At 35.8% G+C, this 16279-nt stretch overlaps 1 protein-coding gene across 1 annotated transcript in view; it reads right to left on the bottom strand.

The window, feature by feature from the left end:
• Positions 1-16279, bottom strand: part of LOC132650793 (zinc finger protein 120-like) — a 1051774-nt gene that overhangs the window by 285427 nt on the left and 750068 nt on the right. The gene's annotated exons all lie outside the window — the stretch shown is intronic.

The following is a 16279-nucleotide window of genomic DNA, read 5'->3' as shown; positions in this document are numbered from 1 at the left end:
GCTGAGCAAGGCACCGATCTCTGAGTACGGGTGCTCCTTTAGCACAACTATAGCATTTACATTTCTCTGATGTCCCTGGCCTGTGTAGACTCAGGCTCCTGGCCACCTAAGCCATGTTGGATCAAGGTTCCTTTTCATGGAGTGGGCCTCCTGAAATTCAACCAGATATTAATTGGTCACTTGCATGAAATTTGTGTCACAAGCACACCAGCAAATCTTGTATGCAGGTTACCATTGGAGACTGAAGGGTGTATGGCTGGGTTGGTATGTACTTTCCTCTTTTGGTGGCCTGTGGTGAATGCTAAGGGGAACACGAGCACCCGCAAGCATGCATGCCATGTCTTCAATGTCTTATGTATTGTTGAAAAAGCAGGCACTTGAGAATAACTATAAAGTTATGCTCCAAGAATCTGACACTTGATGGAAATTAAACTTTCAGGAGTTAGCATGGCTCCTCTTCATTTTCCTAGTTCTTCCTATATCATGTTATTTTCAGGTATTTCAGACCGAACAAAAAACATCTTTTCAGGCTGGAAATGGACTGTAGTTTTCAGGTTAGATAGCAGTAGCATAAAATTTGGTCAGTGGTGAACTATACTTATCTGTGTGCATTATTGAAAATATCTAGATTGCAACATGTTTATATTCATGAATGGACTTACATGCATTATAGAGATTTTATGTAGATAATTCGCAGTATGATTGCTTAAAACTCTTTCAAAAATTTACTATTATTTCACCCACTTCCTTCTTTTATATTTATCCTCCTTCATAATTAGAGTACCTTCCCTGGTTTATCCCAATCGGATCAATTGTATCTGCCATTGTATTGCTTACCCACCATGCCTTCTTGTTTCTATAGTTATTCCATGATGAATACTCACAAATCAACATTTGGAGCTAGATGCCCCAGAGTAGAGAATGAAATATATTTGTCTTCTGGATATGGGTTACCTAAATTATGTTTTTTTTTTTACTTACATCTATTTATATGTATGATATTTATCATGATAAACATATTCATGAGTTTCCATTTCCTACCTATTGTGAACAGAATAGCAATGAAGGTGACTGAACAAGTATTTGTAGAGTGGGATGTCGAGTCATTTTTACGTATGTCAAGGAAAAGAGAGCAGAGTCAGGCAGCAGATTTATAATTTCTGTTTAGAAAATTCTCTACTCTGATTTCTTGAATGGCTCAACTGTTTAAAAGACACACCACCAACCCCTTTCCAGAAATTGATTTTCATGCTTGGTCTATAGAAGAATCTCAGATATCACCCAAAGCCCTGTATACTCCCTAAAATAACAAAGAAAACAAGTATTTGTTCATGTACTGTCTATCTCAATTACTTTCATGTAACTACATTTTGAATATGTATATTTTCCAAAAATTAATAAATAACATGCATAACTTACTAAAATGTGTTTTCAGCAGCAGCTTTTATTCTAAAATAGAATGTCTGTGACTGTTCGACAAAATGAGGGGCTCTTATGTTTGTTTAAATATACATTTCAGAAAAAGTTACTTAAGAGTGGGTAAATAATTTAATTTTAGTATACTAATGGGTTTTATTAGAAAAAAGAAAACTAATACATCAAAATGATCATTTTTTATTTGCTATGTTTTGTTTTTAATAAATCTCAAAGAGTTTTTATCAGGTCTTAAGAGAATAATGTAGCACTTAAGGAAAAAGATGTACCCCAGCAGCCCTGCACTAGAGGCCAATATGGAGAAGACCTCCACAGCCACGACGGCTTTGCCCTTGGTGCTCTGGTAGACAGGGATGAACATGACCCAGACACTGAGGAAGACCAGCATGCTGAATGTCAGGAACTTGGCCTCATTGAATGTGTCAGGCAGGTTCCTTACCAGGAAAGCTACAGTGAAGCTGCCTAAAGCCAAGGTCCCTAAGTAAGCCAGCACACAGTAGAAAGCAGTAACTGAGCCCTTGTTGCATAAAATGATGACATGAGCATGTTCAGAGTGTTCATCTGAGTCAATGTAGGGAGGCAAGATTCCCAGCCAGACTCTAGAAAGAATAAGTTGGATCAGGACACAGATGGGAATGACAGTATTATAGACACCTGAGACAAACAAACTTCTCATTGTTCTTCCTGGCTTCATGGCTCTAAAAGCCAGAATTACAGTTATAGTTTTTGCCAAAAGAGTGGAAAGAGCCAAGGTGAACACAAGTGCAAATGTTATTTGTTGCAGTATGCAGGAGACTGTGTTTGGGCGTCCAATGAAGAAAAAGGAGCAGAAGAAGCAGAGGAGGATGGAGGTGAGCAGGATGTAGCTGAGAGTCCGGTTATTGGCCTTAACAATGGCTGATTCTTGGTGTTTGAGAAAGATCCCAAGAACTGCAATTGTGCTGATAGAGACGCACAAAGCTGTGCAGGCCAGAGAATGCCCAGAGGATCCTCAAAGGAAATGAAGGTCACTGCCTTGGGCAGGCAGTGGTTTCTCTCAGGGTTTGGGTACTCTTGACTTGGGCAAGGGATACACTCCTTCTGATCTGTGTGGAGAAATTGGATCAACATTTCACCTTATATAAGTATCTATTCATTGCACATTTAATTCATTAAAGTGCTTTCGAATGATGGGTGTACCCTGGTATATTCTGCATCCTGTTTACTGCCAAGGACACGAACTCTTTATAATTCGCATTTCTATTGTTTATCTTGTTTAATTAACAATAAGATTTCTGCTCAACAGCTTATCACTGTTTCTTTGGGGCAATGAAAACTATTTTATTTATATTCAGATAAAATAATACTGTTAAGTATGCCTTCAAATGCTTTTTTTACACTTTGAGTTTCTAAATACATGTACTTTGTGTTTTGATGACATCAATGTATAAAAATGCACTTCCTTGTTTCCATCATCATGGGTTCTTCTCATTTTTCTTGTTATTCACTGTTTCAGTGGATATTTGTTATCCCACTCCTATATTTTTTCTAAGGTAACATGGGAATAATTTAGGTCCCACCTCCATGACCTATGGAACAGTTTCTGATTTGGCAATAAATATACAACACTTGCATCAACAAACTCCCGCTATAATCTCAGACCAATCTTTACCTATCTCAGCTGTGGAAGTTGCAAATAAATTTCTATAATCTTTGATATCCTTTGATTCAGGAGAGGACTCTTTGATTTTCATTATTAAGTCCAGAATAATCCTGGAATTGTTCTAATTTTCACTCTTGTTCTTAATGACCTACATGTCATAAATACCATAAATCTACAAAATGTTAAATCAGAAAGGGAGAATGACAAAGCCATATTCACTGAAATTGTTGAGAGTCATGAAGCTGGTACAGTTATTGGTGCTATTCCAGCAAAGCTGAGCAGATTGTTACAATCATTGTTCTTCTATTTCTAACTTCTGTTCTTTTTTTTTGTGTGTGTGTGTGTGTTTTGCATTACTGGGGTATTTCTGCACTAAGATTCAATTTCTGTTTGTTTTTTTTTCTACAGAGAAATTATGTCTGAGTCATTTTTTAAATTAGGCATTTTAAATTAATTATAGTTTCTTCACTTTGTATCTTAGGTGTAGCACCCTTGCTCATTCCCTCCACACCTTCCCATGCTCATCTCCTCTCATGCCCCTCTCCAAGTCTTCTGATAGGGAGGTCCTCCTCCCCTTCCCACTGACCCTAGCCTATCAGTTCTCATCAGGACTGGCTGCATTGTAAGGGGACCAGGGACTGCCTATGACATAAACTCAGTGGCTGGCTCTTTGATCACCTTCCCTTACCAGGCCATAGAGGAAGACAATGCAGCCAGCCCTAATGAGACCTGAGCCTTATGATAATACTAAATTTAACTTTATCTATCCACCGTTTAAAAATCTTTGTGACCTGGAGATTGTTAAGCAGAGTTAAGCAGAGAGAGAGTTGAGGCCATTATTTCAGGAGTTTTTTGGGGTATATGCCCCTAAACAGTATATTGGTGCAGGGTAAACAGAGGCAATCTGACTACCCTGAGAGGCCTGGAGATTCATGTATAGGTTTAAGATCCTTTATTATAGGCTTAGAGCTCCTGGAAAATGTAGTTTAAAGATAGAAGGTCACAGAGGGTACACTCCTGACAGAATAAAACTTAGTAAATAAGATAGATCGACTTAAATAAACTTTTTCTAGTTTGTAGCATAGATGGTGATACATATAGTAAAAGGAGCTATTTATTTGTATTTTCTGTGCATAAAAAGACCAGTTAAATATTTTCTGTTTCTCTGGACTGCACTCATACTGCAAACAATGCCAGCCTAAAAGCACACTTTCACATATTAAATGTGTTTTATTTGAAGGAGACATTCTTTAGATTATTTAAAGAGTTATAGGGCTAATAATGATAATCAAATATGTTCTGTGTGTACTTTTAAAATTATAACTGAGCTATTATTCCTGTATAATAAAAAAAAATCAAACACCCATTCTGTACCACTCATATAATCATTAATCTGTGTTCGCACTGTGAAACTTGTATAAACAAGAAGAGCCTTGTCAACAATAAGTCAGAGACAAAGAAAGGTCTGAATTTTAGACATCAGCTGCTAGATTACCCTGACCACTTCAGCTGACTAACTTCCTCTTATTGCTGACCCCTCATCTGCTCTCTGGAGCACCCTGTAGGCAAAGACCTCTTTTCCATGCTCAGAATTGCCCCACAGAAAGGCTCCTGGCACAAGCTCACAGAGAATGAACTCCCAACAATAGGGCATGCATGGGACAGATATGGGATCTCTGCACATACATAACAGTTGTGAAGCTTGGTCCTTATGGGGACACATAACAGAAAGACCAAAGCTGTCTCTGACTCTTTTTCTCCTAATTTTACTGCCTTGTGTAGTCTCAATAACAGAAATTGTGCTTAATCTTATTTCAACTTTATATGCCAAGGCTGATTGATATCCATAGGGGACTTCTTTTTTTTTAAGAAAGGGAAGAGGGGCACATTAGGTTGGTAGGTGAGGTGAGAGGGAGGGTCTGACAGGACAGGTGTGAGCAGATGCTGTGATAGTACACAAATTAATTAATAATATAATAAAAAGAAATAATAACATTGTAATGGAAATGAGTGAAACAGAAACAAAGAAAACAATACATACAATTAACCAAAGGAAGAGCTGGCTCTTTCTGAAGATAAAGAAAATTGACAAACCTATATATCAAGTGAATTAAGGAAAAAATTGAGTACTGAAATTAAAGGAAATTACAGAAAAAAACATTACTACAGAATTCAATGAAATTCAGACTATTCTAAGGAAATATTTTTAAAACATACTATATTCAAGTCAGCTTAAAAATAGTCATGATATGGATGTTTTAGAGTTAGTCAAGCAACCATTATTCAAAGATATATTCAACAATAATTCAGCAACCTAAATAGACCTAAACAGACCCAAGTGTAAATTCAAAAGATCAGAAAAGGCTCCCACCAACAAAAGAAAATGATGAAAGATCAAAACAAGGAGACTCCAATATGGTGGAGACCAGTGTGCACCATATCTGAGGGGCAGAGATTCAGAGACTCTGAGACCAGTGTATGGACAGGTGGCTAGATCCAGAGCATCAAATTTGCTGCTTCCTTTTCTGGACAGATCATCCAGAAAATGGAGTTGATCTGATCCAGGCTCTCTGTGGCCATCTCATGGAGTCAGGAGTAGCAAAATTTGGGCCACCTTCACATACTCCAGTGAGTTTGGATCCCCATACCCAGGGACAGTTTGCTCTAGCAGCCAGAATTTGAATTCCTCCTGCTCCCTGTAGAGCAGCTTCAGGATTTCTGGGAGAGCATCCAAGCCACCAAGCCACTGTTCTACTGGTCATCCTGTGGACACGAGGTGAGCAATAAAATTACAGGGATCCCAGATCCAAGAAGAAAAATCTCAGAGGAGTCTGAGTACAAGGACCATTTGGGGCAGGCCTGTAAGTGGCAGCCCAGCTTTATTCTGAGGAATCCAGGGATGCCACTTGAGGCACCTGCACCTTGATAATGAAGAGCACCAGTACCTGCACCCCAAAATTTATGGTTCCATTGCATGCACACACTTGTCTTCAATTCACCAGTCCCTACATGTTTATGTGTCCATATGCTGCCATGTGCTTTGCCCTTCAAGGTGCTGGCATCTGAACTGCCAGTATCCATTCTTGAGCCACTGCACATTTGACATCTTCCTGAATACTACTCTAAACTCCAAAGACAGGAAGATCCACTCTTTGCTGCAGTTTCCAAGAAGAAACAGGTAAGGCTACAGACAACCAGATGGCTAAAGGCTAGCATAGAAACGCAGTCAACAAAAACTGGGACATCCTGGCTCCACCAGAACCCACCCTCAAGAGCAATGAATATTCTAATACAGCTGAAACACAGAAAAAGCACATTAAATATATGTTTATGCAGTTATTAGAGACATATATAAAGGAAAAGAACAAATGTTTCAAAGAAATGCAGGGCAAACAAAGAGAGGCCATCAAAGACAAGAAACCACAATTAAACAGGTGAAGGAAATTATTAAAATTATTCAATTCTTGAAAACGGAATTTGAATCAATAAGGAAACAAACAAAAAAACCCTGGAGATGGAATACGTAGAGAAGAGATCAAGTACCACAGAGATAAGCATCATCCACAAAATATAAGAAATGAAGGAGAGAATCTCAGGCATTGAAGATACAATTGAAGAAACTGATCTATCTCTCAAAGAAAACATACAATCAGAAAAGTTCAAGGACTCCATGAAAATGTGAAACCTAAGAACAATAGGAATAGACTAAATAGATGATTCCAGGCTCCAAGGTACAGAATATATTTTTAATAAAATCATAGAAGAAAATTTCTCCAACCTTAAGAAAGGGATAACCTTAAACATGCAAGAGGCCAACAGTACACTAAATAGACTAGAACAGAATATTTTCTTGCCATAAAATAATCAAAGCAATTAATCTACACAACGAAGAAAAGTATATCAAAGCACAAATGAAAAAGATCAAGTGACATATAAAGGCAGACTTATCAGAATCACACCCGACTTTCCAACAGAGGCTATGAAACTCAGAAGGGCCTGGGGGATGTCATGTAGATGTGAAGAGACCACAGATGCCAGAGTAGGCTACTGTACTCAGCAAAACTTACAATCAACAGAGATGGAGGAATCAAGATATTCCATGACAAAACTAAATTAAAACAATGTCTATGCACTATCCCTGACCTTGAGAAGCTACTAGAAGGAAAACTCCAACCCAATGAGATCAACTGCACCCAAGAAACACATGATATAGATAACTTCAGAACAAAAATTAAAAAAAAAACAAGCACACAAACACACTATCAACAATAACACCACAATAAATGGAGCTCATATTCATTGGTGACTAGTATCTCTCAACATCAATGGAATCAGCAATCTAATAAAAAGACACATGCTAACAGAATAGTTATGGAAACAAGATCCAACATTCTGCTCCATACAATAAACACACTTCAGCCTCAAAGATAGACACTACCTTGGAGTAAAGTGCTAGAAAAAGGTTTTCCAATCAAATGGACCCAAGGAGCAAGTGGCAGTATCATCTTAATATCTAATAAAAAAGTCTTCTTACCAAAATTCATCAAAAGAGAAGTGAAGGATACTTCATTCTCATTACAGAAAAATCCACCATGAGGACAACAATATCTTGAACAAGTATGCCCCAAATTGAAGGGTACCTGCATTTGTAAAAGAACCATTATTAAAACTTCAACCACACATCAGTCACAACACAGTAATAATGGTAAAGTTCATTACCTCACACTCACCAAGTGACAGATCATTGTCACAGAAGCTAAACAGTGAAATAATGAAGCTTATATAGGTCATGAATCGAATACCTAATAGAAGTCCTCAAATATTTTCACCCAGGCACAAATATGCCTTCTTCTCTGCAAATCAAGGAACTTTCTCCAAAATTGAACATATATTCAGGCAAAAAGCAAGTCTTAACACATACAATAAGACTGAAATAATCACTTGAATCCATTTACACAACCATGTTCTAACTCTGTACTTCAACAATGACAGAAAGAGCAAAATGCCTACTCATACACATGGAACCTAAACAACTCTACTCAATGACAGGTGTCATGGAAGAAATAAAGAAAGCATTTAAAGATTTCCTAGAATTCAATAAAAATTAAAGCACAGCATGCCCAAACTTATGGGACACAATGAAAGCAGTGCTAAGAGAAAAATTCATAGCACTAAGTGCCTTGGTATAAGAATTTGAGACATCTCTTACAAGCAATCTAATGACACAACTGAAAGACCTAGAATAAAACAAGATGTAGACAGGGCCAAGAGGAGTAGAGGTCTGGAAATAATAAAAATCAGTGCTGAAATCAACATACTATAAATGAAATGATTCAATGAATAAACAAAACCAAGAGCTGGTTCTTTGAGAATATCAAAGAGACAACCTCTTAGCCAAAGTAACTAAAAGGCAGAAAGACACTATCCAAATGAACAAAATAAAAAAGGAAAAGAATGATAGAAGTACAGAAATCGAAGGAATCATTAGGTCTTACTTCAAAAGTGTATACATCACAAAAATTTAATATCTATATAAAATGGACAATTTTCGTGATAGATTCTACTTACCAAAGTTAAATCAAGATCAGGTAAATAAAACATCCTATCTTCCCTAAGGAAAGAGAGGAAGTCATCAAAAGTCCCCATCCAAAATGCCCAGGGCCAGATGGTTTCAGCTCAGAATTTGATCAGACCTTCAAATAAGAGTAAATACCAATACTCTTCAAACTATCCCACAAAAAGAAACAGAAGGAACATTAACAAATTGATTCTATGAAGATGCAGTCACATCACAGTCAAGACCCAAGAAAGACATGAACTTCAGACCAATTTCTCAAATAAATACTGACACAAAAACCTCAGTAAAATACTTGCAAACTAAATACAAGAACACATAAAAGATATCATCCACCACTGTCCCATAAGCTTTATCCCAGGTATGCAGGAGTGGTCCAGTCTATAGAAATCCATCAATTTAATCCACCACATAAACAAACAGAAGGGTAAGAATTCCATGATCATGTCCATAGAAGCCAAAAATCCAACGCCTGTTCATGTATAATATTTTGGAGAGATCAGGGACACAGATCACATACCTAAACATAGTAAAGTCAATATACGGCAACCCTACAGAAAACATTAACCTAAACAGAGAGAAACTCAAATCAAGCCCAATTGAGGACTTCTGTTAGGTATTTGATTCATGACCTATGTAAGCTTCATTATTTCACTGAAATCAGGGACAAGGTAAGGCTGCCTGCTCACTCCATATCTTTTTAACATAGGGATTGAAGTCATGTGTCACTCTGCAAGGAATTTAACCCATGATAGCTTTAGATCTTAGAATTAATTTTCAACATTTGATCATTTGCAATAATACATAAAAATTTCTGCTTGTATTATGGTTGTCTAAGGATTGGCCTTTTTAATATAATAAACAGTTGATTCTTGTCATTATATTAATATATTTTCCTTCTGACTTTTTATTTTCTTGTAAAAATTTTCATTTTAAAAATAATATAATTACCTCACTATGCTTCTTCTTTTTCATTTCTCTAAATGTTCTCCTGGACCCACCTTATATTTATTCACTCTCAAATACATAGCCTCTTTTCTCATTAAATATGTTTGTGTCTTTGTGTGTGTGTTTGTATATAACAATGCAACCTGCTCATTCCATATGATGTTACTTATATATGTTATCACACAGTTGACCACAACCCTAAACAGGCAGCCATGTTTTCATTTACAAAGACTTGCTTTTTTTCTATTGTTGATACTGAAAATGACAACTGTGTTGTAAATGCAGTTCAGTTTCTTGTACATTCAGAAACAATCAGATGTAGTTTTTCTGGAGTTACTTTGAGGCAAGAATCATTAGGCTTGTTAAACACAGAAATATAAATAGATCCTGCACAACTGGAGATCTCATATTTAATGGGGAACACTGCAAGAGCTAAGATGACACTTCCATGCACCAAAAGGCAGGTTTTTAAAGGTAGCGAGCATATGACACATTAGCATGAGAACTGCTACTCTAAACTTCACACATTGTGTGGCTTCAGCAATGATTAATAATGGATTAAGGGATGAATGTTAGAGACATAGGGAACAGCACTACATTATGACACCAAAGTCACTTCTTAACTTTCCGCCTCTGCATTCCCAAAGATTTTGAGTAAAAGTATTATTTTTTCTACCTGTCTGGTTGGAAATGTGCTGCTCTGGACAAAATGCACAAGAAAAACAGCAGACCGGTCTGTCTTTTTGTAGAACTTTCCAGAATCCTGGACCACAGCTCTGTGTACATACAGATTGAGGAGTCTGAAAGCAACACAGAAAAACTGGTCATGATATTGAACATCAGTTTAAAATAGTTTAGGCTAAATACACATAACCTATGAAAATTGTATTTGTTTATGAGGAACTCTGAGGTTTTAATGTGGGAATGTAGAATGGAGATTTAAACTTACTATGCTTTTCAATACTAAATGTTCAACATCCCTTTATTTGACCAAACCATGACTCACTACTGCCTAGCCTGTGTGAAATGTATAGAGCATCAACATATTCTCTTTTGTGATGCAGCCAGCCAGAACTCATTTTATTGTATGAATTTTGGAACAGTTGGTTTTTAAGATAAGAATCCAATCATACTTGCCTCCAGGCACACTTGTTTTTACCTTTATATTTCCAGTCTTGTAGTAACACCCATGCACTCTGATTCAGCTGCAAAAGGAAGTTTAATTTACTCATGAAAATGGTTTGGCCATTGGTGAATAATAATCTGTTACTGTGACTTTTACCCTTGACTCCCAATGTTAGTGATTGTTCTTTGTATTTCTTTTCAAAAGTTAGTGTAGTCATCAAATGGGATTTCAGCAGTTGCATTCTTAGATAATCACATAACTAATAAAATTCTAATGCAATTTTAATTTGTTATATATTAGAAATTTTGTAGGACAGGGAATATTTCTATCTTAGACCTCTTTTCTGCCTTGGTTTGGATTCAGTTTCTGTCTAATATGTACATATTAACAGTAATGTGTTTCTGGATAACTGGATCAGCTGTTAAGAGTGCATACAGCTCTTGCACTGAAATATGAGTTCAGTAACTGACACACATTTTGGGCAGCTCATATGCATTGTTTACAGAAATGTCTTGTGTCCAAATCCATAATTTATTGTTTATGCTACCTTAGAACCTTGTGGAATTATTGATATGCTTGAACATAAGTTCTGTGAATGGAAGAATGCTTGAGAATCAGCTAACCTGTATAATTAACATATGTGAAAATTTCATAAGTTTGTGTGCATGTGTATGTTTACATATAGAAACACTCATATATACCACTATATCACCATGAGCTCTCAATTATTCATTCACTGCATTATGAACAAACACAAACATTCAATTCATCTAATTCTAGCTAAGGAATTAACTGACCTTATGTGTGCATTTGTATGTGTATTTATGTATATATACATATATGTAATTCTGAAATATTGGTTCATTTCTGATTTAAAGTAATCAAACAGAACTAAAGAGATGTTTTAGTATTTAACATGCTTGCCACATAAGCAGGAAAATGTGAATTTGATCACGATGAAAGGATGGAAGACAAGCTGGGTGCAGAAAAATAGGCCTGTAATCCAAACTTTATGATCATGAAGACAGAGAGAGAACCTAGGTAATGCTGGCCACTGAGTTCAGCAAAATCAGAAAGTAAGGGTTTCACACTGATAAAAATAAATTTGACAGTAACTGAAGAAGATAACCACAGTTTACTGTGGACTTAAGAAGCACATGTGGTCATGTGCATGAACACCAACACACAAGCTCATAGTCACAATAGAGCTAAGAATTAAAATTTCACAATTATTTTAAAAATTCAAAGAATCATTACACAATCATTTTTTATAATTCTTTACAAATAATTCCCTTCATATTAAATACTGAAAAATTTCCAGACCTGTTTGTAGTTGCTTGGCCATTGAATCAGAACTTCATTGATGAAAAAGACCTGATCTTGTGCACTCTTGAAGACAAACTCTCCCACTTTAAGTAATAATGCATTTCGAAAACTATATGCAATAAAGTTTTGTATGTCATACGTTTCCCTAATATTCTTGTTCTCATCAAAGCTTATTTCATCTCTAGCAGCATTTATAAATTTAATTTTCCTCAGAAATTGATGCAGCTGAAGAGAGACATCATATGATATGAGTGGCCCACACAGATTACTGGCTGACTTTAAAGAGAATTTCATTTTCCCTCTCTCTAACATGGCTTTCTTTTTGAAAGTGCTTAGTTTGTTTATTTGTCTTCCCAGTTGTTTAGTGAGATTAAAATTATTCCCCATAGAAATAGTGCAAAAGCTATTGAACACAAGTAGAAATATTGTCTATGAGATGCAAGATAGTATATAGTGTGTAGCATGTCCTTAGTTGAAAAAAGGTCCTGTGTCTTTCTCCTGCACTAGAAAATAATATTTCCATTTAGAAGAGGTAGATTTGAAGAGGATCCAAAATGGTGACACCCAGTGTACATGGTTACTAAGGATTTGACTGTAGTGACTTCACAGCAAGTGAGTGGTCATGCTGTGGACTCGAAAATGCTAGTGTCTATGCTTTACAACTGTACAGAAGATACTAGAAGGAAAAGCTCAACCAAAGAAAGTAAACAACACCCAGAAAAACACAGAAAATAAATAACACTACTGCTGCAAAACCAAAAGAACAGAAACACAAAAACTTGCTGCAATCTTAAAAATCAAAATAACAGGCACTAGCAATCATTAAACATTAGTATCACTCAACATCTATGAACACAGTTCCTCAATAAAAAACAGACTAACAAAGGGGATACATAAACATGACTTATCAATCTGCTGCATACAAAAATTCTTAAAAACAAAGGAGGGTCTTACCTCAGAGTGTAGGGATAGGAATAGGTTTTTCAAGGAAACTGACCCAAGATTCAAGTTGAAAGAAGCCATCTTAATATCTAATAAAATAATCTTTTAACTTAACTTTTAATTTATTCAAAACAGATATGGGAGGACACATATAGCAAAAGGATACATATGATAGAAAAAAAAATCCACCAAGATGATGTCTCAATTTTGAATATTTTGCTCCAATTACAAGGGCACCTACATTTGTAAAAGTAACATTACTGAAGCTTAAATTATACACTAATACAGCCAGAGTAATAGAGGGAGACTTCAAAATCCCACACTCACCAAAGTACAGGTCATGAAGACAGAAAATACAGAAATAATTAAACTAACATATGCATGGATCAAATAGATTTAACAGACATCTACAGAATTTTCACCCAGACAAAAAGAATATACCTTCTTTCAGCACCTTATAGAAGCTTCTCCAAAATTGCCCATTGACTCTGACAGAGAGTGAGCCTCAAAAAGTACAATAAAGTTGAAATAACCTTTTTGTCTTATCAGACCACCATGGATTAAAGCTAGATATCAATAACAATGGAAGCAAGAGAAAACTTAAAAAATTCTCATGGAAACTGAACAACTCAGTGACCACTGAGTCAGTGAAGAAATAAATTAAAGATTTTCAAGAATTCAATGAAAATGGAGGGGCAACATGCCTAAACTTCTGGGACACAATGAAAGCAGCGCTAAGGAGAATTTTCATAACATTAAGTGCCTTCCTTAAAAGAATTAAGGAATTCTCACAGTAGCAACTTAAAAACATCTGTAAAAGCTCTAGAACAGACAGAAGTAAACACACCCAAGATGAGTTGACAGCAGGAAATAATCAAACTCATGGATGAAATCAGTATCATAGTAAAAATGGAAACAATACAAAGATTCAGTGAAACCAAGAGCTGTTTCTTTTGAGAACATCAACAAGATAGACATACGTCTAGACAAACTAACAAAAAGTCAGAGAGACTGTATACAAATAAAAAATCAGAAATGAAAAGGGGAAATAACTCCAAAGAATTATTAGATATTATTTCAAAAGACTGAATTCCACAAGTTTCAAAAATCTAAAGGAAATGGAAAATTTTCCTGAAAGGTTTCACTTACCAAAGTTAAATCAAGATCAGGTAAGCAGGTTAAAGTGTCCTATAACCCCTAAGAAAATAGAAGCAGTTATCAGAAGTGTACCAACCAAAAAAAAAATAATAATAATAATCCAAGAACCAGATGGCTTTAGCATGGAATTCTACCACTTTCAAAGAGGAGCTCATACCAATACTTCAGAAACTATTGAAAAACTCAAACAGAATAAACATTGCCAAACTCATGCTATGAATCCACAGTCACACTGGTACCTAAACCACACAAGAATCCAACAAAGAAAGAAAAGTTCAAACCTATTTCCCTTATGGACTTTGATGCAAAATTACTTAGTAAGATACAGGTAAAACCAGTCCAAGTCCACATCAAATACATCATCCACTATGATCAAATAGGTATCATCCCAGGGATGCAGAATGCAGGGATCCATCACTGTAATTCACTGAAAGAAAAAAAATAAACATGTTCATCTCATTAGATGCAAAAAAAAAGCTTTTGATAAAATCGTGCACCAAATGCATGATAAAAGTCCTGTAAAGATCAGGGATACAAGGCCCATACATAAACATAATAAAGGTAATATACAACAAGCTGATAGCCAAAATCAAATTCAATAGGTAGAGACCCAAAGCAATTACACTGAAGTCAGGGACAATACAAGGCTGTCCACTCTCTTCAAATCATTTCAGGGTAGTACTTTATGTTCTTGCTAGAGCCATAAGAAAACTAAAAAAGATCAAGGGGTCCAAATTGGAAAGGAAAAAGTCAAAATATGCCTATTCACAGACGATACACTAGTATATATAAGTGACCCACAAAATTTTACCAGAGATCTTCTAAAGGTGATAAGCACCTTCAGTATATTGTCTGCTATAAAGTTAACTCATAAAATCAGTATTCCTCTTGACTATAAATGATAAATTGGCTGATAACAAAATTAGGAAACAGCATCTTTCACAATAGCCAGAAATAATATAATATATCTTGGTAGAACTGCCCAAGCAACAGAAAGACCTCTATGTTAAGAACTTCACATCTCTGAAAAAAGAAACTGAAAAAATATATCAGAATATGGAAAGATTGCCCATGCTCATGGACCGGTCACATTAACATAGTAAAAATGACCATCCTACTGAAAGCAATCTACAGATTCAATGCAATTACTATCAAAATACTAACCCAATGCTTCACAGACCTTAAAAGAACAATTCTCAATTTCATATCAAACACCAAAACAAAAACAAAGAAACAACAACAAGAAAAACAGAATAGCTAAAACTTTTTTGTATAATAAAAGAACTTTTGGAGGTATCTCCATCCCTAACTTCAAGTTGTACTACGGAGCAATAGTAATAAAATCTTATGGGACAAAATGAAAGCAGTGCTAAGAGGAAGTTCATAGCACAATGTGCTGCTGGAAAGAAGGTTGAGACATCTCATACAAACAACTTAATGACACACCTAAAATCCCTAGGGGAAAGAAAAACAAGCAACAAGCAGACACACCCAAGAGGAGTAGATGATTAGTTTTTTGTTGTTGTTGTTGTTTTTTACTGTTGCTCTATAATACAGCTTGAGATCAGAGATGGAGCTACCTCCAGATCTTTCATTGTAGAGGATTGTTTTAGCAATTCTGGGTTTCTTGTTATTCCATATGAAGTTGAGAATTTTTCTTTCACAAAACTAAAGTCCAAGTGGATCAAAGACCTCAATATAAAACCAGACACACTAAACATGTTAGAATAAGAAGTGGGGAAGAGTCTTGAACTCATTGGCACAGGAGACAATTTCCTGAACAGAACACCAACACAGGCTCTAAGAGAAACAATCAATAAGTGGGAACTCATGAAACTGAAAAGCTTCTGTAAAGCAAAGGACACTGTCCTCAGGAAAAAACGACTACCTACAGATTGGGAAAGGATCTTCACCAACCCTATATCCAACAGAGGGCTAATATCTACTATATATAAAGAACTAAAGAAGTTAAAATGAAACAAATTAAGTAATCCAATTAAAAAATGGGAAACAGAACTAAACAGATTGTTTTCGATAGAGGAATATCGAATGGCAGAGAAACACTTAAAGAAATGCTCAAAGTCATTAGCCCTCAGGGAAATGCAAATCAAAACAACCCTGAGATTTC

The sequence above is a fragment of the Meriones unguiculatus genome (genome assembly GCF_030254825.1).
Source record: "Meriones unguiculatus strain TT.TT164.6M chromosome 13 unlocalized genomic scaffold, Bangor_MerUng_6.1 Chr13_unordered_Scaffold_33, whole genome shotgun sequence".
NCBI lineage: Eukaryota > Metazoa > Chordata > Mammalia > Rodentia > Muridae > Meriones > Meriones unguiculatus.
This window is presented reverse-complemented; position numbering and strand designations above follow the sequence as displayed.